The sequence below is a fragment of the Hypanus sabinus genome, chromosome 6 (assembly GCF_030144855.1).
Source record: "Hypanus sabinus isolate sHypSab1 chromosome 6, sHypSab1.hap1, whole genome shotgun sequence".
Taxonomy (NCBI): domain Eukaryota; kingdom Metazoa; phylum Chordata; class Chondrichthyes; order Myliobatiformes; family Dasyatidae; genus Hypanus; species Hypanus sabinus.
Genome location: NC_082711.1, coordinates 60,926,441 through 60,953,931, shown reverse-complemented (window position 1 = coordinate 60,953,931; position 27,491 = coordinate 60,926,441). Strand labels below are relative to the sequence as shown.

The window sequence follows — 27,491 nt, the reverse complement described above, 5'->3', positions numbered from 1 at the left end:
GTGTTATGTAAAAAATGCATTTGAAAATATTTTTTTCAATAAGCCTTACATGTTACATGTCATTTCTGTTAAGTGATGGACATGAGTAGTGCGCAGGTGCACGTACGTTCTCAAAATAAAAAAATGCGCTCCAGATCAAATAACGCGCTCCGCATACTGGCGCGCTGTCATTGTTCTGTCTTTGTGCTGGTCGTTGTTGAGTTTTGGCACAGGGGACAATTGAATAAGAAGGAGCAGGACAAGTAGACCTGCATCTCCTACCGTTTTTGAAATAAAGACAGGCAGGAGGAGAGTGATGATGATAATATCTTGAAAGATAACAGAATTTTCAGCGCTTTAAAATAATAACTGTTACTATTAAAAAAGCTGTATTTTATTCATTTAATTTTCAGTGTTTTAAAAGTTATTTCAATAAATAGCTAAATACCATGGGACTTCAAAGACAGATATTTTGTTGTAATGCATTTGTTCATTTTCAATTGAAATTAAAGCACATGTTTTCTACATATCCTATGATATTTTATTTTCTCTTATGAGGTGTATTACCAAAACACTCTGTCCATCTGCTCCTGGTCCGGCCCCCCTGTCAAATTTTAGAACCCTTTGTGGCCCACAAGTCAAAAAGTTTGCCCACCCCTGCAGATGGTTCTCAGCTGTAGCAGGCTGAAATGCGAGTATTTGATTGTATCCGTCAGAGCTGCCATACGAATTGCCTTTATTGATGGCACCCTGGAAGTTTAGTTACAGGTGGTATTAGAAAATCTTTATCACTTTGTGATCTGAAATTAACTTTGGTTCAGACTGATGATGTGAAAGTCTTACTTGATGCTACATGGAGTTTTTCATGAAATAATTTTGGGCATTCTACTGTGAATTTCAAGAAGTCTGGCATCAGCTTGTACTTTGCTTAATTTAGTATCTAAAGTAGATCTCTGATAATACGGCATCTTTGGGACTTTGGTGGTATTGGACTAGAAGATTGTCAGATCATTGGCTGTTATTGCTGTTAATTACAAAATATAAGGGGTGATTCCTTTCCTCTCACAAATGCTACTTGACCTGTTGAGTTCTTCCAGCAGATTTTTTGTTGCTCCAGATTCTAACATCCGCAGTCTTGAATCTATATTAACATTTCACTTTTTGATGTGTTACTTATAGTACTTATACTTAAAGGGAGTAGGAAATATGCAAGCACTTCAGGACCCCCAACTCACATTCTATACAAATGCATGAGCCAAATGCCAAACATCAGGAGTTGCAAAAGTTGGATGCTAGATTATGACTGTTTCACTGTAAGTGGGATACTCACTGAAGCAGGTTCTGATGGCACCTGTGGGATACTGAAAAATATCACACTGGTGTAGACACCTTTTTAAGTTTGGGGAGGTGGCGGGGCTTCACTGTGCAGAACATTTTGTTGTACTTGATCCGAATGCACTTTGTGCTTGACATGTAAGTTTTTGATTTTCGAGTATAATTATGCCTCTTCATTTAGCATAATATTCACAAAGAAGTTGCAATTGTTGCTTTTCCTCACAATGTGCCAGAGCAGAGTAAGAACATGACACCACAGATTCAGAAATAACCTTCCAGCTTTCATAGAACTCTCAAGAACTCTTGACAGCTGTACAATATGTTCACTGAGACTTTTTTGTTTTGCATTATTCTCTGCTGGCAGTGCTTGTCATGAGCATGTTCAGATATCTGAGCAGCAGATTAACTCTGATGGCCGAGGAAATGAGTCATGCATGCAATCCGCGTGAGTCATCTTTATTGTAACAGCACTTACACATACGAGGGTGATTGATAGGTTTGTGGCCTAAGGTAGAAGGAGTCGATTTTAGAAAACCTAGCACATTTAGTTTTCAGCATAGTCCCCTCCTACATCTACACACAGTCCAGCTGTCATGGAGCATACGGATCTTGGACCTCCAGAAAGTGTCCGATGATAGGTGATTGATAAGTTTGTGCCCTAAGGTAGGAGGAGATGAGTTATACAGCTTTCGTTACCTGCACATGCAGTTCAACTCTTCGAGTGATTATGCAGAAAGTTTGAAGTTAATAACTCATCTTCTTCAATCAATGGGGAGTTAGCAAAAGGCAGCATAATACCAAACATCCAGATCGGTACCTCATCCTCCAAATTAGTATCCCTCTCAGGGGTGGGGGCTTGCCCAGCCTCTCCAGCTGCCCTGCATCACCACAGGGTCCTCTTACTAGGTGTAGGCTCCAAGTCAGGCTCTGGGTCTACCTGCACCTCTTGTCCCAGGGGCAACAGGTGGTTCTGATGGAGAATTTAACAGGCTCATTCTCATCCTTTGGTTTCACCGATAAAGCTGGTAGGTTTGGCAACTGGCTTTCCACCACATAGGGTGTAGCTGCCTAGCGGTCAGCCATCTTATGCTTTCCAGGTAGTCCTAAATTCCTTATGAGGACTCCGTCTCCTGGCAGGAGTTGCGAGAACCTCACTTTCTGATCAGACTTCCTCTTATTTCCTTGATACTGCTTGGCAACCGCAACCCCAGCTAATTCACGAGCCCTTTTCAGTTCCCTTCTCATATCAGACACATATTTCAGATAAGGCTTTGGTGGTAAGTTGCCCTCGTCAGTCACAAAACAAAGGTCAATGGGCAACCTCATCTCGTGCCCAAACATCAGGTAGTATGGCAAATACCCGGTAGCTTTATTTCGGGTACAGTTATAACTGTGGATCAGATATCCAATTTGTTGACTCCATCTGCTCTTCTTGCTGATCTCCAAGGTCCCAAGCATGTCTAGCAAGGTTTGATTAAACCTCTTGGGCTGGAGATCACCCTATGGATGATAGGGCATGGTCCTTGACTTCTCGATTCCAAGCATGCCCAGTAACTCGTGGATGAACCTGCTCTCAAAATCCCATCCCTGATCACTATGTATCCACCTGGGGAGGCCATGATAAATGAAATACTTCTCCCATAACACTCTGGCCACCATTGACGCCCTCTGGTCCTTGGTAGGGAAAGCCTGCGCATATCTGGTGTAGTGATCCGCGATGACTAAAACATTTGCAGTATTGATGGCATTTGGTTCTATTGACAGGAAATCCATACATATCAGTTCCAGGGGCCCAGCACTCTGCAAGTGGGACAAGAGAGCTGCCCACATAGGCAGTGTCTTCCACTGTATGCATCGAATGCGCGACTTACAGTATTCTTCAACCTCAGAGTTCAGTTGGGGCCAGTAAAACTGGTCTTTGAGCAATCCATAGTTCTTTTCAACCCCCCGCAAATATCCAGAATCATCATGAAGTGACTTCAACACATTCATCCGATACTTTTCCAGCAGAACCAGCTGGGAATGCTGAGGTTAATCCGGAGGTGATGTGACCTGGCATAGGATCTAGTTCCGCAACTCCATTTTCTCAGTTTTGGGGGCACCATGGTGTGTTTCATCTTCTCAACCCGAGCCTTGTCTCCCTTCTCGACTGCTGACCAAATGGTACCAATGCCCGGGTCATCTCGCTGAGCAGCTGCCTCTTCCCCAGAACTCAATTCCGGCAACTGCTTTGTCTTCAGTGCATTCAGGTTGCGGTAAACTTGTGGATAGGTGTCATCAGAGGCTCCCAGTTTATCTACCACTCAATCCTGCCACTGCTTTCCTTCTGCCTTCACCGTGATGCCAAACTGACACATGGCCTTCACCCCTGGGGCAGGAATGCTCTCCCACTCTTTGTCCCAGTCCAGTCCCTCATGCGCTCATTGGGCCAAAGCATCAGCATCAATGTTCCTGCTCCCTGGCTGATACTTCAGGCTGAACTCATAGGCAGACAATGTTGCCAACCACTGATGGCATCCAATTTTGCCGAGGTCAGGATATATGTTGGGGGATTTTTGTCCATCCTCACCTCAAACTTGGCACCATAGAGGTAGTCACTCAGCTTATCCACCACAGCCCACTTCAATGCCAGAAACTCCAATTTGTGCATGGGACAGATTTTTCTCAGAGCACGGCAGACTCCAGCTGACGAAAGGGTACTCAACCCGGTACCCTGATCCTGATACAGGATACAGGATAGCCAAGACCTCTTGGCTGGCATCCGTGTACAGTACATACTGCAGGCAGTTTTTCACAAAAGCCAGCATAGTTGCCTGGGTCAGCAGCTCCTTCAGTGACTGAAAGACCTCTTCACATTTCACATCCCACCTCGGTCCAAAGAGCTCCGGTGGGCTAAGGTGCTCTCCACCCTCCTCTCCTTTTTTCCCCTCTCTTTCTTCCCCAAGGGAGGGTAACCACACAGAAGCTGATTCACGGGTGACTCACTTTCACGTAGCACTTCACAAGCCTCCAATAGTAACTACAGAACCGGAGGAACAAAGGAAGAGTGCTCACAGTCTGGGACCTTGGCCAGGTGGTCACTGCCTCTATCTTAGTCAGATTTGTAGCTACTCCATCTTGTGAGACTATGTGCCTAAAGTAGCTAGAAGATGTCTTGCAGAACTGGGAAAGTTTTAACACTTCAGCTTTCAGGCGGTCCAGCACCTCAAGCAGCTTCATGTTCCTCCAAGGTGGACCCAAACAGTGTGAGGTCATCCAGATACACCATTACCTCAAACAAGTTTATATCCCCCACCATCTTCTCCATGACCCGCTGGAAGGTTGCAGGGACTCTTGATGTGCCCTGGGGCATCCTTTCAAACTGGAAGAATCCCAGGGGACATATAAATGCTGTCTTCTTATTGTCAGCCTTACTCATCGGGAGCTGGTCATACTCACTCCTCAAGTCCAGTACACTGAACCACTTTGCACCAGTCAGGCAGGCCAGCACGTCTTCAATCCTCAGGACTGTATACTGGTGAGGGGCAGTACGCCTGTTCAGAGTCCTATAATCCACACACATCTGTACCTTCCCATTCTTCTTTCTGGCCACTAATATTGGAGACGCTGTGGTGAACTACATATACCTGTCTGGACACGCCCCCTGCTGACTGCTCCTGTGGCTCCCCCCACAGACCCCTGTATAAAGGCGATCGAGGCCTGAGCCTGGCCTCTCAGTCTCCAGGATGTAGTATGGTGGTCAACCACTGCTTGTTCCTTCTTCCAGTTAATAAAAGCCGATATCTCGCCTTTACGTCTCAGAGTGAGTTATTGATGGTGCATCAGATGCATAGGGACTTCAGGACTTGGTGATGATCCCAACTTCCTTCAGCTTACAAAAATGCTGCCGAACGACTTTCACCTCTTCAGGGGCCTGTCGCCGCGACCTTTCTCTGAACGGGGTATCCTCAGTCACCCGGATAGTGTGACACGTGCTCTTGGAGCAACCTACATCAAACTCGTCAGCGGAAAAGACACCTTCCAGCTTCAACCGCCTCTTCCAACCCGCAGGAACCGGGGAGTCCCTGAAGTTGAATGACCCAGTGGTCAACTGTGCCCCCTTTTCCAATAGTTTCCAGCTTGTCTCACAGGGACACTAGACATTATGGTCGTCGGGAACAAATGTGCCAGAGGCATCCCCATTTGAGGGTGACCTGCCTCTTCGTAGTGTTCCTGACGATCACTGCCATCCTGCTCGCCTGTACAACCGAGGGCTTCTGCAGTTCAGGCCTCACCAGTACCCCAGCAGGAAATCCCAACTCCCCCTTGTGGTCTTCCGGAGTGTCCACTAAGAGGGCCTTGCCTTCAGGTATTCCGGGAAATTTGGGGGTCCTTATCACTCTAGCTACTTCTCCGGACCGTAACACTATTGGCTTTGACTGGATGAACCACACAGTCCCTCATCTAAAGTTGGTATCTGGGCCAATGCAGCCACACACTTCTTCAAAAGCAGCTCGAAACACTGGGTGCACGGATAATGTTCCCAGAGAGCTCTCCCCAGCCTTCTCCTTGCAGGCCCCCATGAGCCTCCTCACCAAAGGAATGTTGGTCCCACCAGGATTGAAATGCCGCCCGTCTCAGCAGGGCCTGGACAAACCAGCACTAATGTATCAAGGACCTCAGACACTCCCACACTGGGCTCCAAAAACTCCAGTTTCACTGACAAACAACCATCATATGGATAATAACCAGCACTAAGACCCCAGATCTCCAGTGCACTGAATGGTGTCAATGGTTAGTGCTTCAGATATCGGTTGTAAAACAAATGGTAGAGCACATGACCTGCGACCCGGTGTTGAGTATGGCTTTAGCATAAGTATGTTCTATCTGTAATGATACACTGGAGCGTGGCCCCACTAAGCCTTCAGTGGGGTCATAGAGACATAGAAAACATAAAGCACAACACAGGCCCTTTGGCCCACAAAACTGTGCCGAACAAGTCCCTACCTTAGAACCTCCTGGGCTTTACCCATAGCTCTCGATTTTTCTAAACTCCATGTAGCCATCCAGGAGTCTCTTAAAAGACCCTATCGTTTCCGCCTCCAGCAACCCATTCCACGCACTCACTACTCTCTGCGTAAAAAGACTTACCCGGACATCTCCTCTATACCTACTTCCAAGCACCTTAAAACTATGCCCTCTCGTGCTAGCCATTTCAGCCCTGGGAAAAACCTCTGACTACCCACACGATCAATGCCTGTCATTATCTTGTACATCTCTATCAAGTCACCTCTCATCCTTTGTTGCTTCAAGAAGAAAAGGCTGAGTTCACTCAACCTTTTGTGTCTTTTGCTTTTGAGGGTTCCTTGGTATATTCCTGGGGATGGGTTCCCCCAGAAACACCAGGTTGTTCCCTCACTGGGTCTCTTCTAAGTTTTCCCAGTGACTATCTCTGCTTAGGTACCCAGGGGCTCACGATCCGTGACACTGGCTGCTAGCAGTCTTCCACATTGTTCGTCCCTTAGGGGATCTGCACCCCCATCAGCTCCATCATATGGGGGGGTCACACCCACTGATAACAGCCGACAGATCTCCATTCTCAACTCTGCCACAATCTCCTCTACCGCTCCCTGAGGCAGGCTATCTGTAGTCACTTCAATGCAGGGGACCACTATCGAGGACTGTACCCTGCTGACCGAGGCCTTCTGTGCCTCCGCATTCTCCTCTTCCGGTACCCCTCTGATCAGCTCAACAAATCAGGGAGGGGGATGCGTCTTATGAGACTGTTGGAGACCCAAAGTGATCAGATCCTGGAACTGGGCGCCCTTTGCTATCTGATCCATTCTTAACTGATCCACCTCAGCCGCCTGAATTGCTCCTCTGCGCTGCAAGCAATTTAGCTGCCTCTCTAGCTGAAAATTATAGGCCGTAAGCTTCTCCCCCTTTTCCGGCACATGTTCTGAAACCCCGCCATGAGCTCCATTGGGCTTCCTGTTGTGCCAAAGGCATTGTCCAGTGCTTTCATGTAATCGACAGCTTTAGCTATGGGGTATTGCAACCTGACAGCTCTCACAACGTCAGCAGTCCGCCCATTCAAACTTTCAACCGATCTCTGTCGCTTTACGTCATCAGAACCCTGCCACTTATCTAACAACTGAGAGGTCTGCTTTGCCCAAGTCTCATACTCCTCTTCCCCTTTAGGGGTGGGCCTTATTCCAGAGAATACTGTAGGCAGAACCTACCATAGCTGGGACTTTGAACCTGGGCATTTTTCCATTTATTCACCAGAGAAGTAAGGGCAGATACTAATTCAGAATTCTCACTCTCCAGTGGGGTAAGTGGACTAATTACATATTCCAAATCCGACCACTCCTCCCTCCTCACTGCTCAGAAACGATAGAACCCTGCCTTTGAGATCTCCGCCCCCAGCTGCAGGAAACTGGACTTGTGATTCGGTCCAACCTGCTGGTCTGTATTAAAATGAGAGCCACGCCCGCCATTTTATCAAACCTCTGCCCCGCAATCAGAACTCTACAACAGTACTTAACAGGTGAATAAACAGTTCATCCGCAGTATGAATATCTAACCCACTGGTTCAATGCTCAGGGTAATTATATAGCATCCAATGAAATCAATCCTGAACAATACCTCCACAGTTGTAACCCTCAGAATCGGCTAATGGCTTACTCTAGGCAGAGACGGCCTCCAGTTCGCCAAACTTGAGAGATCTTGTTTGGGTGGATGCTGCCTGATGTGCTCCCCGTTACAAATCAGTACCATGAAATAACAAACAGTACACAATAGGCAATTACTGGTAAATGATTGAGCTTTATAATTCTTAATCTGACTATAGGGTTAGTAAAGAAACAAAAAAGGAAAAGGGCCCATTCTCATGAAACAGTCTAATGCACAATGTTTGTTCTTCATTGAATTTCTCCCCCTGGGCATCAGCTCCTGACCCAATTCCAAGTCCACTTCGTCCTGCAGACTATGACGTCCCTGTTCTGGCATCTTTTCTCTCCATCTTCTGTCGAACAAATGCCCGCGAAACCTTCTCTTGGGTACACAAGAAAGAAAGCCAGGCCTCTCACTGGATGGCACACATTCCAAAGCCCCTGTTATCTTTAGCCATGACCCAAACACTGCTGCTGCAGAGAAACCGTTACATTAGCAGTGAAGCATTACAGAGAGTATCTTTCTTAGATAAAGGACCAAAAACTGTTGATGATACTCTAAATGCGGTCTAACCAATACCTTATAAAGCCTCAGCATTATTTTTATATTCTACTATTCAGAAGAATGCTACATTGCATTTGCGTTCCTTACCAGAGATTCAGACTGCAAGTTACCATTTATAGAACACTACATAAGGATTCCTAAGTCCTTTTGCAACTCTGAGTTTTGAATTTTCTCCCCATTTAGAAAATGGTCTACTTCTTTATTTCTTGTATCAAAGTGCACAACCATACACTTCCCTATACTGTATTCCACCAGCCGCTTCTTTGACCGTTATCCTAATTTGTCCAAGTCCTTTTGCAGACTCCCTGCTTTCTCAACACTACCTGCCCCTCCACCTTTCTTTATATCGTCTGCAAACTTGACTACAAAGCCAACAATTCTGTCATCTAAATTATTAACATATAGCATGAAAAGAAGTGGTCCTAACTTCATCTTCTATGGAACATCACTAGCCACTGGCAGCCAACCAGAAAAGGCTCCCTTTATTTCCACTTTGTCTCCTGCCAGTCAGCCCATCATCTATTCATGTCATTGTCTTTGCTGTAATACCATGGGCTCTTCCCTTGTTAAGCAGCCTCATGGACAGCACTTTGTCAAAGGCCTTCTGAAAATCCAAGTAAACAAAATCCACTAATTCTTCTACCTCTTCCGTACCTGTTATTTTCTCAAAGAATTCCAACAGATTTGTCAAGCAAGATTTTCCCCTTAAGGAAACCATGCTGATTACGGCCTATTTTATCATAGTACCCCAAAACCTCAATCTTAACAATGGACTCCAACACCTTCCTAACCACAGAAGTCAGGTTAACTAGCCTACAATTTTTTTCTTCTATTTCCCTCCCTTCATAAAGAGTGGAGTGACATTTGCAATTTTCCAGTCCTCTGGAACCATTCCAGAATCTAGTGATTTTTAAAAAATGATCTCTACTGATTCCTCCATAATATCTTCAACTACTTGTTTCAGAACCCTGCGATGTGGCTTATCTGGACCAGGTGACTTAAAATCTTTCAGATTCCCAAGCACCTTCTCCTTAGTAATAGCAGTTACATGCACTTCTGCCCCCTGACAGTCTTGAATTTCTGGCATACTGTTATTGTCTTCCACAGTGAAGACTGATACAAAATACTTACTAAGTTCACCGGACATTTCTTTGTCCCTTTTGACTTCTCTAGTGCCATTTTCCAGGGGTCTGATATCCTCTCTCACCTTTCTTTTACTCTTTATATATCTGAAAAGCACTCTTTTATATTATTGACTAGCTTACCTTCATATTTCATCTTTTCTCTCTTTACTGCTATTTTTATTTGTCTTATGTTAGTTTTTAAAAGCTTCCCAATCCTCTAACCTCCCACTAACTTTTGCTAAATTATAATCCCTTTCTTTTGCTTTTATGTTGCCTTTGCCTTCCCTTGTCAGCCACGGATGTATCGTCTTCCCTTTAGAATACTTCTTCTTTGGGATGTATCTACCCTACGCCTTCTGAATTGTTCCCAAAACCTCCATCCATTGTTGATCTGATGTCATATTTGCTAGTGCTCCCTTCCAATCAACTTTGGCCAGCTCTTCTCTCATGCTTCTGTAATTCCCTTTACAACACTGCAATACTGATATATCTGACTTTTTCTTCTCCCTCTCAAACTGCAATGTGAATGTCATATTGGATCACTGCCTCCTATGGGTTCCTTATTTTAAGCTCTGTAATTGAATCTGAGTCATTACATAAAACCTAATCCAGAATTGCTGTTCCTCCAGTAGGCTCAACCACAAGCAGCTCTTAAAAAAGTTATCTCATAGGCATGCTAGAAATTCCAGAACCAACCTGATTTTCGTAGTCTACTTGCATATTGAAATCCCATATGACAATTGTAGCATTGCCTTATTTACAAGCCTTTTCTGTCTCCCGTTGTAATTTGTACCTCCTCAGATTATTGCACAATTCCAATTCCAGTGAACTTTTCATAAACCAGACAGTTCCAAATTGGAATCATGACATCAAACAATTCAAAGGCTGCAGAAGATGACCACAACTTAGTCTTGACTGTCCTGCACATGCACAATTGTATGTACAAGCTGTAAATATCAAGCATTCATAACCAGGGGGTGGGGGTGGTGGGGGACTTGTACACCATAGATCACATTGTTTTCTCTCAACTCCACTGAGTTCACTTCTTGAACTGGTCTGCAGCCGTTATAGGAAAATGTCCTTTGTGGCTGACTTCTCTATGCTCAGTTCAGTAAAGACATTGCAGTTGCAGTCAATTTCTACAATGCCTCTTTTGAGAGTGGTTGGTTGCGGTACCTGGTCAGTTTTCTAATTTTACACAGGGAAATGATGGGCATCATTGGTTTAGCACTACAGTATAAGTGAAACCCAGTTTCTAGAGCTAAACCTTTAGGGTTTGAGAATACCAAGTTGGGTTAAAATTGTTAGTTGAGACTATGTAGGTGATGGAACACCGATATACCTGTTTGGCATGAAAGGCATTCCTGTTGTTCTGCCTGATATGGAGCTGTTATGGTTTACTGATGGGGTCAATGGGGCAGGTGGTAGCAATATGCAATTTCCATTTGGGAAAGTCAGTATGAAAAATGAAAAGAATGCAAATTGCAAAGTGCACTGCCACTCTGGTTCTTGGTTGTTCAGGTCTCTGATCAAACTAGTAGGCATACTTTTCATGACATTAAAGGAAATGCTGTCTCGGCCTGAAATGTCGGCTGTACTTCTTCCTATAGATGCTGCCTGGCCTACTGCATTCCACCAGCATTTTGTGTGTGTTGCATAAAGTTTTTAATTTTTTGCTTATGATTGATGGCTGAATGAAGTGCAGTGCATGATATTTTTTGGTGGCGAGTTGAATAACATCTAATTTTATTCCAGTATCATTTCTACGTTAATTTTAATTAATGGAAATATTGCTGGAAAGATGTAAGGGTGGACTTTTGTCTGGTTACTGTTTCTACCTCACTGATCCATCCACACCTATCCCTTCCCTCTTAGAGATTCTGAGAGGAACAGGATGACAGCTGAGCATTCTGCTGAACTCAACACACATTTCTCGGTGCTGCGTACCCCCAGCGTTGTTGCAGAACACACAGTTGTCTTGTCATTTTAAAGACAGGCTGCAGATTGCTGGATCTGTCTTGTATTTTGATGTAAAATAGCTTAGGCATGGTCTCTAAGTTCAAGTTCAAGTTTAAGTTCAAGTTTGTTATCATCTGACTGTAGATATGCCACCAAACACCCTGTTCCAAGCCTATTTGCTTTTCCAGTTTTGTTTTTATATATGTTGAGAGGATCGGAGTTGACGACACTGATGATTTTGTATTTTTGTGAGATATTATAAACAGCCCTTTTTTTCCATTTTTTCTTTTTCTCTTTTTTCTTTTTTTGTTTTTTTTTATTAGTTATTAGATTATTAGATTAGTTTTTTGCATAATTTTTTTCTTTTTCTTTTTTCTGTTTTTTTAATATATATATTATGATATACCTAGATTTGCCTTGTTTATTTGTAAATTGTATCATCCGTGATTTGGGAATAATTTATACTGTAACCATTGCTTATGTATTCTTTCATGTTCAGTTGAAATGTATATGTTTGTAATCCCATTATCTATGTATCAATTTTATTTTGTTGATATTAATAATAATAATAATAAAAAGATTGAAAAGATATACCATCAAATGAAACAATCATCCTCTGGCCCAAGTCCACCCACACAACATATATCACACACAGCACATGAACCAAAAGATTATACTATAAATGTTAATAAAATATAATTCAAACTGCATATAGTAAAGCGCAGCCCAGGTAAACAGTACAGTAAATAGCTTTGTGTCCTAGTGATGAGACCATGGCGGTGGCAGGGTATTCATTAGTCTCACAGTCTGATGGAAGAAGCTGTTACCCAGTCTGGCAGTCCCAGTCCTAATGTTTTAATACCTCCTTACCTATCTGCAGTGGGTCAAAGAGATTGTGAGATGGGTGCCAGGGATCCTCAACAATGCTTTGGGCCCTTTGTAACAGCTCTAGTAGATTTAACGAACAGGGGGTAGGGAGGCCCCAGTGAACATCTTGGTGATTCTTACTGGCCTCTGTAGGGTCTTGCGGTCCAATGCTTTGCAGCTTCCGTGCCATACAATGATGCAGTCAGATAGGACATGCTTGATGATGCTCCTTTACAAAGTTGTTAGAATGGGGTGAGAAGACTTGCACTCCTCAGAAAGAACAGATGCTGGGTTGCTTCCTTGACTAATGAGGTGTTGTGGGTCCAGGTTAGGTCATCAGTTAGGTGCACATCTCTCCACAGCAGAGCCATTGATGTGTAATGGAGAGTGGGCAACTTGTGCCTTCCTGAAGTCCTTAATCATTTCTTTTGTCTTGTCCACATTGACAGGAGCCTCTCAATGTCCTTTTTGTTTGCCAACTCTTCATTGTTGCTGATGAGGCCAAACACTATACTATCAACAGCAAACGATGTGGCTTGAGACGAATCTGGCAGTGCAATCTTGAGTCAGTGGTGGTGTGCCGTGCATATTCATTGATCCTCACGGAGGGCCTGCAGGAGATAAATACCCAAAGGGAATGAATAGCCCAGAGGGCTGAACGAAGGTGATGCAGAACTTAATCTGTATTCAGCTGCATGAGTCTGTTGAGACAGAGGTGTAAATTCGATATCCCTGGAAATGGGGAGAGACTGTAAGGTCCATGTGTTCCTTGATTGCATACTCATATTGGGTTATCTGCTGGTTTAAGTTATCCCATTGTACAGTTACCATCAGTTATTGGAAGGCTAGATACCTTAGTAAGGAACTAGACGTTGTGAGTGGCTAACTTAAAAAAACTCATCAAAGTCAGTTTTTACCTTTTGAAAAGAAAAGGAAGTGAGAGAATGCTGGAAGAATACAGTAAATCAGGAAGCACCTGCAGACAGATTTAATGAGCCAAGATGTGGGATTGAAATTGCAAAGGGAACTAGAAGGGGCATATCATAAGGATAATGTCACAATTGTAATGCGGGATATCAATATGCTGGGTGATTGGGAAAATCAGGTTGGTGTCAGATCACAAGAAAGGGAATTTGTTGAATGCCTATGAGATGGCTTTTTAGAGCAACTTGTGCTTGAGCCTACTGGGGGAAAGACTTATCTTAGACTGGATATTGTGTAATAACCCAGATTCTATTAGTCAGCTTAACGTAAAGTACCCTTAGGAGGCCTGATCATAATATGACTGATTTCATACTGCAGTTTGAGAGGGAGAAACATAAGTCACATGTATCTGTATCACAATGAAATAAAGGGAATTACAGAAGCATGAGAGAGGAGCTTGCCCAGGTGGATTGGAGAAGGATGCTGGTGGGGTTGACGACAGAACAGAGGCGGCTGAAGCTTCTAGGAATTGTTCACAATAGGCAAAGGATAGATATGTCCCACAGAAGTTGTTGTTCTCAAATGGCTGAGGTTTGCATAAAAGCCAAGGGACGGGTATACAGTATGAAGTAGCAAAAGTGAATGGGAAGCTGGACAATTGCAAGCTTTTAAAATCCAACAAAAGGCAACTAAAAAAGATATAAAAAGGGAAAAGATGAAATATGAGGGTGAACTAACTGATAATATAAAACAGGATAGTAAAAGTTTTTTCAGTTATATAAAGAATAATAGGGAGGCGAGAGCTGATGTTGGACCACTGGAAAATGGTGCTGGTGAGGTAGTAATGTGGGGCAAAAAAAATGTCAGATGAATTTGATTGGTACTGTGCATCTTTCTTCACTATGGAAGACGATAGCTGTATGCCAGAGGTCCATGAATGTCAGGGAGCAGGTGTAAGTGCCATTGCTATTACAAAGGGAAAAGTGCTAGGCAATCTGAAAGGTCTGAAGGTGGATAAGTCACCAGGACCAGTTGGATTACATCCCAGAGTACTGAACAAGTTTACTGAAGAGATCACAGATGCATTGTTTGTGATCTTTCAAGAATCACTTGATTCTGGCATGGTCCTGGAGGTCTGGAAAATTGCAAATGTCATTCCACTCTTTAAGAAGGGAGGAAGACAAAAGAATGGAAATTATAGGCCAGTTATCCTAACCTCAGTGGTTGGGAAATTGTTGGAGTCTGTTATTAAGTGTAAGGTTTTGGGGTACTTGGAGACCAATGATAAAGTAAGTCCAAGTCTACAAGGTTTCTGTAAAGGGAAGTCTGCCTGACAAGTCTGTTGAGTTCTTTGAGGAAGTAATAAGCAGGGTGGACAAAGGGGAGGCAGTGGACGTCACTTATTTATATTTTCAGAAGGCTTTTGATAAGGTGCCTCACGTGAGGTTGATTAACAGGATATAATCCTGTGGTGTTACATAAAATATATCGGCATGGATAGAGGAATGGCTGACAGGCAGGAGGCAGTGAGTGGAAAGAAAGGGGGGCTTTTCTGGTTGTCTGCAGTGACTTGTGGTGGTCCTCAGGTCAGTATTGAGACTGCTATTTTTCACGTTGTTTGTCAATTATTTATATAGTGGAATTGATGGTTTTGTGGCAAAGTTTGTGGATGATATGAAGATAGGTGGAAGGGTAGGTCGTGCTGAGGAAGCAATGTGATTGCAGCAGGACTTGGCCAAATTGGAAGAATGGGCAAAAAAGTGGCAGATAGGATATAGCGTTCTAGGGAAATATATGATGATGCATTTTGGAAAAGGGACCAATAGTACAGATTATTATCTAAATGGTGAGAAAATGCAAAAGTCAGAGGTGCAAAGGGACGTAAGAGTCCTCATGCAGAGCTTCCAGGAGATGAATTCACAGGTTAAGTCTGTGGTAAAGAAAGCAAGTGCAATGTTGGCATTTATTTCAAGGGGAATAGAATATAACAACAAGGAGATAATGCTGAAGCTTTATAAGACACTAGTTAGGCCTCACTTGGAATATTGCCAACAATTTTGGGCCCCTTATCTCAGAAAGGATGTATTGTCATTGGAGAGGGTTTAGACGAGGTTCATGAGGATGATTCCGGAAATGAAGTGGTTAACATATGAGGAATGTCTGGCAGCTTTGTGCCTGTACTCACTGGAATTTAGAAGAATGCATGTGGATCTCATTGAAACCAACCAAATGTTGAAAGGATTAGATGAGATGGATGTAGAGAGTGTTACGAAATTCCCATAACTGGATCACTTACCAGCAAAGATAGAGAGGTCCGTTGAAGTCTGATGGTACTATTTTTTAAAGTCTTTATTTATAAAGGGGCACAAAAATAAGATTCATACAGACATTCAGATAATATACGTCGTCAATACTCAATCTAAAAAACGCGGGTATAATAATAATCATCAATTAAGCAATAGCTCTATCGTTTGTCTAGGGGATATTGTATTGTCCGATGGAAAGATAAAAGTCACTGTCCTTTCAAGCTGCAGCTCTTTGGGTTTAAGAGAGACGGTTTTAAACTTGCCCGGGTCTTTTATGAGGCCAATCCGATGAGTCGGGGGAGTTGGTTCCCCGTTGTTAGTTCCAAGTCGTTTTCCGTGGTACCAGCCACCAGCCCCCAGGCAAGGGAACCGAACGCACGTGGCTTCCTTCAAATGGCTTCCTGCTATTATGGGATCGCTAGCGTTTCTTCTGGTGCGTCTGAAGGGGTTGTTCCCCCCCAGACCCTCTTTTAAACTTCCTCACGGGGTCTCAGATGTCAATCAGGTTGGGATGATGCAATCCCTCTCTCAACCAGCCCACTTTGCCCGAGGGCTTGCACGTAGCATAGTCCCCAATCCACAAACGTGGTCTCCAGGAGACAATGGCCTTGTCTCTCTCTCATTTCCTGGGTCCTCTGACCCAACCCAATAATGCTCTTGCGATTCTCACAAAGGAGGGGGCTACCCCGCACCCTTCGGCCCCTCAGAGCTGTGGTACATTCATAACCAGAGGATGTTTCCTCTGGTGGGGATATCCAGAACTAGAGAGCACAGCCTCAAAATTGAGGGTTAACCTTTTAGAGCAGAAATAAGGAGCAATTTTTTTTAACCAGAGTCTGTGGGAATACTCTCCCACAGACTGTGGTAGAGGCCAAGTCTGTGGGTATGTTTAAGGCAGAAGTTGATAGATTCCTGATTGGTTGGGGCATCAAGGGATATGGTGAAAGGGCGGGTGTATGGGATTGAATGTGATCTGGGATCAGCCATGATAAATGATGGAGTGGACTTGATGGGCTGAATGGCCTAATTCTGCTCCTATGTCTTATGGTCTTGTGGTCTTAATTCAGTTCAAAGATATTTGATTGGCACTAACATCTTTTATTTTGGTTTTTTTATGAAACATTTTCTGTTTTTCTTTCTGATGTGCAGCATATGCAAAATTTTGCTTCCATACCACCATCCATATTGGTACTGCGTTATGGCAGTGGCATATTTGGGAAGTGATTGTTGAGGTGAAACCCACTTTCTCTTTATACGAGGCATAATCACCTTCCACAATTATTTTAGTAGGATCAACATGCAGGGGAATGTAGCCTCTTCATTTTTTTGCTTTATGGACATTGTTGGGGAAAGGGAGGCAATGTCCTGAAGTTGAAGTCATTTTTGTTATTTTTTACATTTAGAGATGTGGCTTGGGAAAAGGGCCTTCCAATGCACTGTGCCTGCTCTGCTCAATTATACCCATGTGACCAATTAACCTACTAACCTGTATGTCTTTGTAATGTAAAACAAAACCAAAGCACCCAGAGGAAACCTATACTGTCACAAATGGAATGTACAGGTTCCTCATAGACAGTGGTAGAATTGAACCTGGGTTGCTAGCACTGTAATGGTATGATGCTAACTACTAGGCTACCATGCTGCCTGTTATTATCCTCCAGTTCATACAATCATCCTGTGCAATTCATGTAATCAGTCCGTGGTAGGTTGAACCCAATATAGAGAGTGCTTTGTCGTGACTTTCAGTGGAAAGGAATATGTGTTAGAGTCTTTGGTACACATTACTTAGTTTAAACTTTTAAAAAATCTGGGCATTTTAAATTTTAATGTTTTTGTTTTGTAACATTAGTGGAACATTTTTATAAAGTTCTTAATAGACTTTGAATGTCAGAAATATCTAGAAACATTCAATGATTGATGGTTCTGGTTATTCCAATCTTTGTGGCTTAATTGGCTGTCAGTTCTACTTTTCCTTCTTTAATTTGTCAATCCCTTTTACAGAGGCCCATGCAATCATATTACAATGTGAACATGCTATTTAAAGGACAGGACTTCACCATGAGGGTACCAGCCAGCTCTCTGCTGCAAAGTTTGATTGTTCTGATCTCTGGCTATGTTGTAATTGTAGTTTTTCATTTTCTATCAGTAGAGGTTTTGCATCTCAGATGTGTGAAGAGAAGGCAATCAGAGAGTGGTACGTAGTGACCATTGTACATACACAATCTAATCCTATCTGCCTGCATTAGGCCTGTAGCCTTCTATGCCTTGGTAATTGAAGTGCCAGTCTAGATGCTCCTTAAGTGTTGTGATTGTATCTGCTTCTTCCCCCACCTCTGACAGTGCGTTCCAGATATCAGCTACTCTCTGTGTGGAAAATATTCCCCTCTGATCTTCTTGAAACCTTCCTCTCATCTTAAATCCATCTCCTCTTGACATAGATAATTGCACTATGGTAAAAGGATTCTTACTTCATTTGTATACTTTGCAATTTTACATTCCTCTCTGTATCAGAGATAAGACAGTTACATACGAATATGTGACTCTGATATAGTATGTATCTGGATGCAGTGTGCAAGAAGTTCATAGGTCTCATATTAAAGTCAAAGTTAATGAATGACCTACCCTACCAATTACAATACAATTCTAACTTTCTATTTATTGCACAATACAACCATCATGCCCTGATGCTCTCTCTGTTTAATAGAGTTTGATAACAATCTTTCATAAGCTTTACCTTAACCTCTATCCTCCAAAGCTATGTGGATTGCTGAATGCAACTCTGGTGTAGCTTTTGGTCTTCTCCAAGGATGACCACATTTGTCAACTCACCCCAGCACTTGATGTTGTCTGATATACCAATTGCTGCTCTCTGTTCCGCACTGATGTATCTTAGCTGGATCTTCTGGGTCTAGAGCTCCTGAGCAATCCAAGGTCATCTGCAGTCAATTCAATTGGAATTTATCAGACTTTCTCCAAGCATACTACAATAACTGGGATACCATTGCACTGGTACATTAGAACAGTAGGAAACATTGAATACTGTCAGGGCATATAAAGGGTGATTAATAGATGATTTTTATGGTTTCTATTACTGTTAGATAAATATGGTTGATGGTGTTAATTTGTTTTTTTTAAATCTTCCTTGTGGTCTAGTAGAGATGTGATCATCTTCAGCAAAGATGGAAACTGTTGTGGAATTGGGATTGTGTTCATTGAAAATAGAGTCTGTAACTCTTGGGCCAGTAAATAACTTTCAAAAATAAAAACAGAAAATGCTGGAAATATGAAGCAGACAAAACAACATCTGTGAACAGAGGGCCAGAGTTAACATTTCAGGTTGATGACTGTTCATTAGAATTGAAAATCTTTGTTTCACTCTCCACAGACGCTGACTGACCTGCTGAGTACTTCCAATATTTCTATTCAGATTTGCAGCAGGTGCAGGTGTTTGTATCCATTGATTTTTTGAAGTTGCTGCTTTTCTTTTTGTTCTTATTCCTCTTCAGTCTTATTCTTCCTTTTATTTTTTATCATGCTCTTCTGCTGCCAGATCCACAACCACAGATAACCACATCATTGCCAGGTTATGATATGTAGATGATCAGATTGCATAAGTTTATCTGTGTGCTGTATGATACTTGTAGAACAGTACAAATATTGGTGTGCTCAAACAGTAGAAGCATTGGTGTTGTTAGATTCTGATGTTTTTGATGCAAGGTTCTTAACGGAAGTCACGAAAGAGGCATGAAACTTGTTACTTCACAATTGTTTTGTGAAGCACAAAGAGAGCAAGGAGAATTGGAAATACAGAGCTGCAACAGTCTAGTAGCTAAGAGCAAAGAGCAGAAAGACTACAGATGGTGGAACAAAAATTTACTTGGGTTATGTAAATTTCAAAAGTTATACATTCTTCAAAATGTTAAATGGATTATCTCATTGGTAGGTAGATTAGTAGGCTCACTTGAATAAGATTGAACTATTTTATAATGATCACCCTTATACAAATAAAAAAGATGTAATCTCTAAGAAAGCATATCAGTACTGATAGTGATTTTCATTGTAAGTAGGGGAAATTGGCAAAAATATAACAGCAACTAATGTGGGAATAAACTTAATAATATGCAGCAGCTGTTGACTCTGTACAAATTCTTTTATTTGGTTCGTAATTTGCTCACTGTGTCAGAGGTTACTATCATGTTAACCACAGCACTTGTCAATCTCGCTGGGTACCACTTCAGCTTGCGTGCAGTGTAATACTGTATATTGTACAGCTTGATGTCATTTCATATAATAGTCGACTACACTTTTGGCCATAATGTCAACCTCTGAGGTTGCGTGTTCATGGCAGTGACATAGGACACCCTAAAACTGCCTCGAATGGACTTAGTTTAGTTATCTCATTTGCTCTGATGTAACATAAGACCACAGGAAGAACTGTAGGCTGTAGTACACCTTCCTCATGATACTTTCTCAGTCATTGTTTGATGATTCCATTCAATTGGTCGATTTGTCCTGATGACTCTGGGTGATGTGGACAATGAAAAGGTAATTCAATGTTCATCAGTCGACATAATTGCTGACAACCACTAGCAGTGAGATTTTTTCCTTGGTCAGAGTCGATGTGACATGGCAATCCCCATCTAGGAATATGCCGTAGTCATTGATCAGAGTTTTTGCTGTGTGTGTGGCTGTGGCTTTCCTTGCTGGAATACCTTCCACCCATCTTGAAAACTTGTCCACTATTACCAGTGCATCTGAGTATCCTTGACACTTTGCGAAGGCAGTGTAGTCCATTTCTAAATGTAAAAATGGACCAGGTTGGGCAGGAGCATTTGATTGTAATTGCTTTTCTGCTGCCCCAGGTTTTGTTATCTGGCATTTTATGTATCTTTCAAGCAGTTGTCAAACTTGTGCCTCCTAAACTTTGGATTCCACCAAAGGCAGAATCCATCAATCATCTTTTCCACTTCAATTTCTCCTAGGTAATGTATCTGCTGCGCCAGATAAGGAGGCAATATTGCCATACTCCATCACTGTTTAACCCTCCACCATTCTTCACCCAGAACTACTTTTCCCAGTTAGAGATTGTTATTGTTGCTGTTTTTTTTTGCTGCGAGGAAGGTGGATTTTAGGGGCTTTGCAAGTTTTGTTTCTTTTCCTTTTGATGGCGAGGGGTATGGGGTTGATGTCTTTTATTTCATCAACACCCATGGTCTTTCTGTATTTAATAGCTATCTGGAGTAGACAGAGATGAGTTGTATTGTACATGCATACTTTGACAATAAAATAAACCTTTTTATGTTCTTGGTATTTTTATTTCTTTTACCCCTTCCTATGCTTTCCATTTCTGCAACTTCATCTGTAGATGCAATTCCACGGCTTTCCTTTGAACTCATTTTGGAGTGGCTTTTACTTTTTAATATGGAAACTTCTGACAGCAGTTGTATGACTTTCATGAGTTCCATAGAAACATAGAAAGCCTACAACACAATACAGGCCCTTGGGCCCACAAAGCTGTGCCAAACATGTATTTACTTGAGAAATTACCTCGGGTTACCCATAGCCCTCTATTTTTCTAAGCTCCATGTACCTATCCAGGAGCCTCTTAAAAGACTCTATTGTATCCGCCTCCAGCACCGTGGCTGGCAGCCCATTCCATGCACTCACTCCTCTCTGCGTAAAAAAAAAACACAAAAAAAACCCAACTTAACCCGACATCTCCTGTCTACCTACTTCCAAGCACCTCTCATGTTAGCCAGAGTTCTTGTACGAGATAGCTATTCTTGCTTCGGGTTCCTACAGACATAAGAAATCCTCTTTGTCTGCATAAGTTTCCAAAATCATGAACAACTCCAAAAGTGTAACGAGAATCAGTGTAGATATTAGTTGATCTTTCTTCTGCCTGTAGCCCAGAAGTTCTAGGAAGAATGCTTCCTGATGCCAGCCATTCAGTTTCAGAAACAATGGCTCACCCAGTCATTCAAATTCCTTTCTCAATCATTGAGGAGCCATCAGTGTACATATTCAGATCTGGGTTTAATAAAGGTGTTTCTTTGTAATAATTTGCATCTTCATGGCATGTTTTTGTACTTGCACTGTCATGGTCATCACAGTCTTTCATATCCAACAGTAACAGTATAGCTTGATTCACTGGATGATACTAGGTGCCTAAAGAACAGAATCAGAATTAGAATCAGGTTTATTATCACTGGCATGTGATGTGAAATTTGTTAATTTAGAAGCCACCGTTCAATGCAATACATAATCTAGCAGAGAGAAAAAAAAACAAATAAAATAAAAAAATAATAATAAAATAATAGTAATAAATAAACAACTAAATAAATTACATATATTGAATAGATTTAAAAAACTGCAAAAACAAAAATACTGTATATTTTTTAAAAAGTAAGGTAGTGTCCAAAGCTTCAATGTCCATCTAGGAATTGGATGGTGGAGGGCAAGAAGCTGTTCCTGAATGGCTGAGTGTGTGCCTTCAGGCTTCTGTACCTTCTACCTGATGGCAACAGTGAGAAAAGGGTGCTGGAAGTCCTTAATAATGGGCGCTGCCTCTCTGAGACGCCACTCCCTAAAGATGTCCTGGGTGCTTTGTAGGCTAGCACCCAAGATGGATCTGAGTAGATTTAAAACCTTCTGCAGCTTCTTTTGGTCCTGTGTAGTAGCCCCTCCGTACCAAACAGTGATGTAGCCTGTCAGAATGTTCTCCGCAGTATAACTATAGAAGTTTTTGAGTGCATTTGTTGACATGCCAAATCTCTTCAAGCTCCTAATAAAGTATAGCCACTGTCTTGCCTTCTTTATAACTGCATTGATATGTTGGGACCAGGTTAGATCCTCCGAGATCTAGACACCCAGGAACTTGAACCTACTCACTCTTCTCCACTTCTGATCCCTCTATGAGGATTGGTATGTGTTCCTTCATCTTACCCTTCATGAAATCCACAATCAGCTCTTTTGTCTTACTAACATTGAGTGCCAGGTTGTTCCTGCGGCACCATTCCACTAGTTGGCATATCTCACTCCTGTACGCCCTCTTGTCACCACCTGAAATTCAACCAACAACGGTCATTTCATCATCAAATTTATAGACAGTATTTGAGCTATGCCTAGCCACACAGTCATGTGAATTTAAAAGGTAGAGCAGTGGGCTAAGCACACACCCCTGAGGTGCACCAGCGTTGATGGTCAGCAAGGAGGATGTGTTATCGCCACTCCGGTTAGGAACTTGAGGATCCAATTGCAGAGGGAGGTACAGGTTCTGCAACTACAGGAAGGATGTGAAAGCCATAGAAAGGGTGCAGAGGAGATTTACAAGGATGTTGCCTGGATTGGGAAGCATGCCTTATGAGAATAGGTTGAGTGAACTTAGCCTTTTCTCCTTGGAGTGATGGAGGATGAGAGGTGACCTGATGATGAGAGGCATTGATCGTGTGGATTGTCAGAGGCTTTTTCCCAGTGCTGAAATGGTTGATACAGGAGGACACAGGTGCTGGGGAGTAAGTACAGATGAGATGTCAGAGGTAAGTTTTTAACTCAGAGAGTGGTGAGTGCATAGAATGGGCTGCTGGCAACTGTGGTGGATGTGGATACGATAGGGTCTTTTAAGAGGCTTTTAGATAGGTACATGAAGCTTAGAAAAATAGAGGGCTATAGGTAAGCCTAGTAATTTCTAAGGTAGGGACATGTTCGGCACAACTTTGTGAGCTGAAGGGCCTGTATGGTGCTGTAGGTTTTCTATGTTTCTATGTTTCTCAATCAGGAGTGTGGGAATGATGGTATTAAATGCTGAACTATAGTGAATGAACAGCATCCTGGCATAGGTGTGTGTGTTGTCCAGGTGGTTTAAAGCCGTGTGGCGAGCCATTGAGATTGCATCTGCCATTGATCTATTGTAGACCACTTGGACCATTGAGCAGCTGTACTTGAGAGGACCTGTTCATTGTAAAGTGTGGACATCAAACATTTAAAACTTGATCAAGCACAATGTGAGAAACAGCCATGACCTCCAGATAGTTTGCCTGCATTGCTTGTAAACACAGACCCTGTCCTAATGCTACGTTATCCAATTTATCAGAGTAATAACCAACAGGATGCTGGAGGTCTCCATATTCTTGTGTTCAGACTGCCATCATGTAGCCATTGTTAACATACAGGGTAAATGGTCTAACTGTTTTAGGGATTCCTAATGCAGGTGGAATACTCAATGTTGCTTTTAAAGCTTGAAATTCTTTCAGTTGTTCTTCATTGAGTCCCAAGGTCATTTGAGTACCTACAGCCCTTCAGCAGATCATTGAACAGTTTCAGCATATGAATCAACCCAAGCTCTGTTAAAGTTGCACAAACCCAGAAATGACCTGAGTTGCTGAACTGTGGTAGAAGGCTTTGCTGGCTTAATGGCTTTTCATGATCCTCAGTGATTTCCCGCTTACCTTGGGGAAATTTTCTGTCCCAAGTAAATTACTTTTTTTTGCAATTGTGCCTTCTTTAGATTTGCTTTGTGACCTTTTGGAGGATAGATTGTCAAACAAATGAAGCACAGCATGTTTATGCTGGTCTACAGTTCTCGATGTAATCAAGGCATCATTCATGTATTGAGTGATAGCCAAATCAGTGTCTGGTAGGTCCCTCGGATGTTGTCTCCAAGCCATGTGATAGACAGTGGGACTGTTGTAGAGACCTTGTGGTAGCTTTGTACATTGGTATTGTTGACCACCAACAGTGAAAGCCACCGATGGAATGGAGCAGAATTCATTGGCCTTATCAATAACTATAAACCATTTGTGTGATGGCTTTAGGGTATTAAAATACTTGATGGATGGATTCTCTTCAAGGAAGAGAAGTATCCTGGGACTAACAAAGCCGTGTTCGGAAATATGAGGAATCTTGTTTGTTCAGAAAGTAAAGGGCCTGTAGAAGTACAAAGATTTTCAGTTAACATCTGTATTTCTGCCGAGCAATCCACTGTCAATCTCCTTTCATAGGATCAATCTTCAGTCCTACGTGTCTTCACTCCCTTGGTCTTTATTGGCGCAAACTGTGACATAACGGACAATTCAATCACTGTCATCCTCACTTTAGACATTAGGAGCAGCTGTAGAGTCCATCGTGCAATTCTTGGAACACACACAAAATACTGGAGGAACTCAGCAGGCCAGGCAGCATCTATGGAAAAGAGTATAGTCAAAGTTTTGGCCAAGACCCTTCATTGGAAGTCATGAAGGGTCTTGGCTCGTAACATAGACTGTACTCTTTTCCACAAATGCTGCCTGGCCTGCTGAGTTCCTCCAGCATTTTATGTGTGTGGCTTGGATTTCCAGCATCTTCAGATTTTCTCTTGTTTGTAATTCCTTGGAGTTCAGTTGGTGCCACTGTTGTGGACGACTTTCTACCATAGGCTGTAATTCTTAGGAGTTCAGATGGTGCCTCTATCTCAGGGGACTGTTCATCATGGGGGTGTTTCTCAAGGAGCATCATCAGTGGCAGAGTCACTGGCAGGAGTGCCCCCTGAAGCCCTTGCTTTGTTTTTTTGATTTTGGTTCAGTCTGGGCTTCAATTAGATTATGTTTGTCATTTTGTTCTTCCCCTTATCAAGGTACTGCAGTGATTTGCTCTTTGGGCTATTTACTGTCTTTATCATGCTGTTTTTGTAGTTTATCACACATTTCATCTTTATTTCTCAATTTATTAGTAAACACCTTTGCTCATCCTGTTATTCGTTTATGCATTCGATCAAATCAGCCGCGTGTTCTTATCTTTAATTCACAAATTCCAGGTTTTTCTTTTCCCTCTGGCATTCTCTGGATTTTATCACATGCCTTCTTAATAAACCTAACATTTTTGGATTTTTTCATTAATCTTATCAAAGTGAGATGTTTTATTCAGGTAAGAGCACTGTTCCACAACTTTGGGTATTGTTTTGATTAAATGTACCTTTTAATTCTTTTACTTCCGAAATGTTAATAGATTGCAACCGATAGATTGTGAATCCAAAATTTCAATAGATTGTTCTGCAGCCAAAATATTCTCCTGCACCCCACTGGCTTGTACAGTTGAACTCGAAATTAATTTCATTTCACATCTTGATCTTTACAGATCTGATTTTTGAAATAGCATAGTAGTAATTTCCTCACTCCTATTTCCATCCAATGATGTATTGAAGCCAGAACTAGATATTCTCAAATTGGAATCAGAGGAAGCTCTATCTCTTTCATTTGCACACTAAACATCTCTGCTTCGTCTGCAATTCTTCAAAGTCCTTAAGTCTTTGTGACCATCCACGCCAACTACACCAAATAGTTGGATTCTGATGTTTTTGATCCAAGGTTCTTTTGGAAGCCATGAAAGAGGCAACAAGTTTTATTGTTGCTTCACAATCATTTTATTAAGTGCAAAGAGAACAAAGAGAATTGGCATAGTGGCTCAAGTATGCAGGGCAGAGTGGGACAGCTGACATGAAATATCCAGCAGAAGGACTTATTGGATGCTCAGTATTCAGTGGCATCCAGAGGGACAGGGGTCAGTGCTCCCATGCTTAAATGCTGTGGAATCTGGTAGCACTCCCAACACTTCGATAGGCTTAGGGATAAGCATATTCGTATGACGTTATGAGAAAGGTGTTAGTCAAGATCACTGTCGCTGTTGCCTCTGACCATTTTCTTATGCCTTACACCCCTAATTGCTCATTCTTCCGATGTTCCCACAGAGCCAGACGACTCTGATCTCCCTCCTCTGGGGTTGCCGTGGCTGTCATTATCTGAGCAGCTCTGTCAACAGCAGGGCTGTGTGCCGCCCCCACTGTGTCACGAGAAGAGTGGGCATCTGTATGGTAGGCAGTGATCTGATGCCACTGGCTGTCATCCCGTATGTTGTCCCAAAAGGGGTCGCTCGTGTATCAATGGCAACTTTGCCCGTGCCCTTGAGGCATCCATGGGGCCATCTCATTTGCCACAACCCAGTGTATGTTCGTACTGGCCCTGTGACCTTGCGTTGGGACAGGGATGTGGCCACAGGTTCAGCCATGTGACTGGATCCTGCCTCCTCTGCAGCTGGTGGCACTTTCCTCATTTCAGGGTGGGAGGGGCAGTGGCCTCACACCACTGTTTGCCACTCTGCCAACAGTTGGAACTGTTGGTAAACCACACATGCTGTTTCTCCTCTGGGGTTAGGTTATCATATAGTTTCCCCACCTTGTATAGGTGAGGGGTTGAGGGTCACAATCTCATCAAAGGTCTGTGGTCTTCTGTAGGGCTGTAGCTTGCTCATGGAGGTAGCTCACCTGATCTGCTACGTACCATTTCCATTTGACTATAGAAGGATGCTGAACTCTGCTTTCTTTCTGGATCACGTCATTGGATTTCACCCATTGTGTAATGGGTAGGTGGGTTCTCAAGACCACCGTCTCCAAGCAATCTGGTTTTCGCTAGTTAAGAGGGCCCAGTACCCCACCGGAAAGATACTTCTTATAATATAATGGTCTCATTATCATCGTTTAGTGGGAAATATGTTGTGGTCAGTATCTGAGTAGTCCCACAAAATGCTGGGTCTCCTCTTTAGAGGTTGGACTACTGCCCCTGATATTTTATGTCTGGCCTTTTCTGATATGTCCCGTTGTCTGGAATGCCATTTTATTCCCAGGAACAATGCATTCTGGCTTGGGCCTTGGATTTTATTGGGACTGATAGAGCATCATGGAAGTAACCACCTCATCTTCCCTCACCAACTCTACCGAGGGCCCTTGCAACAGGATATCATTAATATGGTG

At 42.6% G+C, this 27,491-nt stretch overlaps 2 long non-coding RNA genes across 2 annotated transcripts in view; one reads left to right on the top strand and one right to left on the bottom strand.

Moving 5' to 3' along the window:
- The window catches only part of LOC132395515 (uncharacterized), a 170,421-nt gene that overhangs the window by 61,970 nt on the left and 80,960 nt on the right, over positions 1–27,491 (top strand). The window lies entirely within an intron of this gene.
- The window catches only part of LOC132395514 (uncharacterized), a 43,816-nt gene continuing 28,550 nt past the window's right edge, over positions 12,226–27,491 (bottom strand). Inside the window, exons 2-3 of the long non-coding RNA XR_009512634.1 lie at positions 18,542–21,880; positions 12,226–13,093 (exon numbers count right to left, since the gene is read on the bottom strand). This is a non-coding gene — a long non-coding RNA (uncharacterized LOC132395514). The remainder of the gene's footprint in view (positions 13,094–18,541; positions 21,881–27,491) is intronic.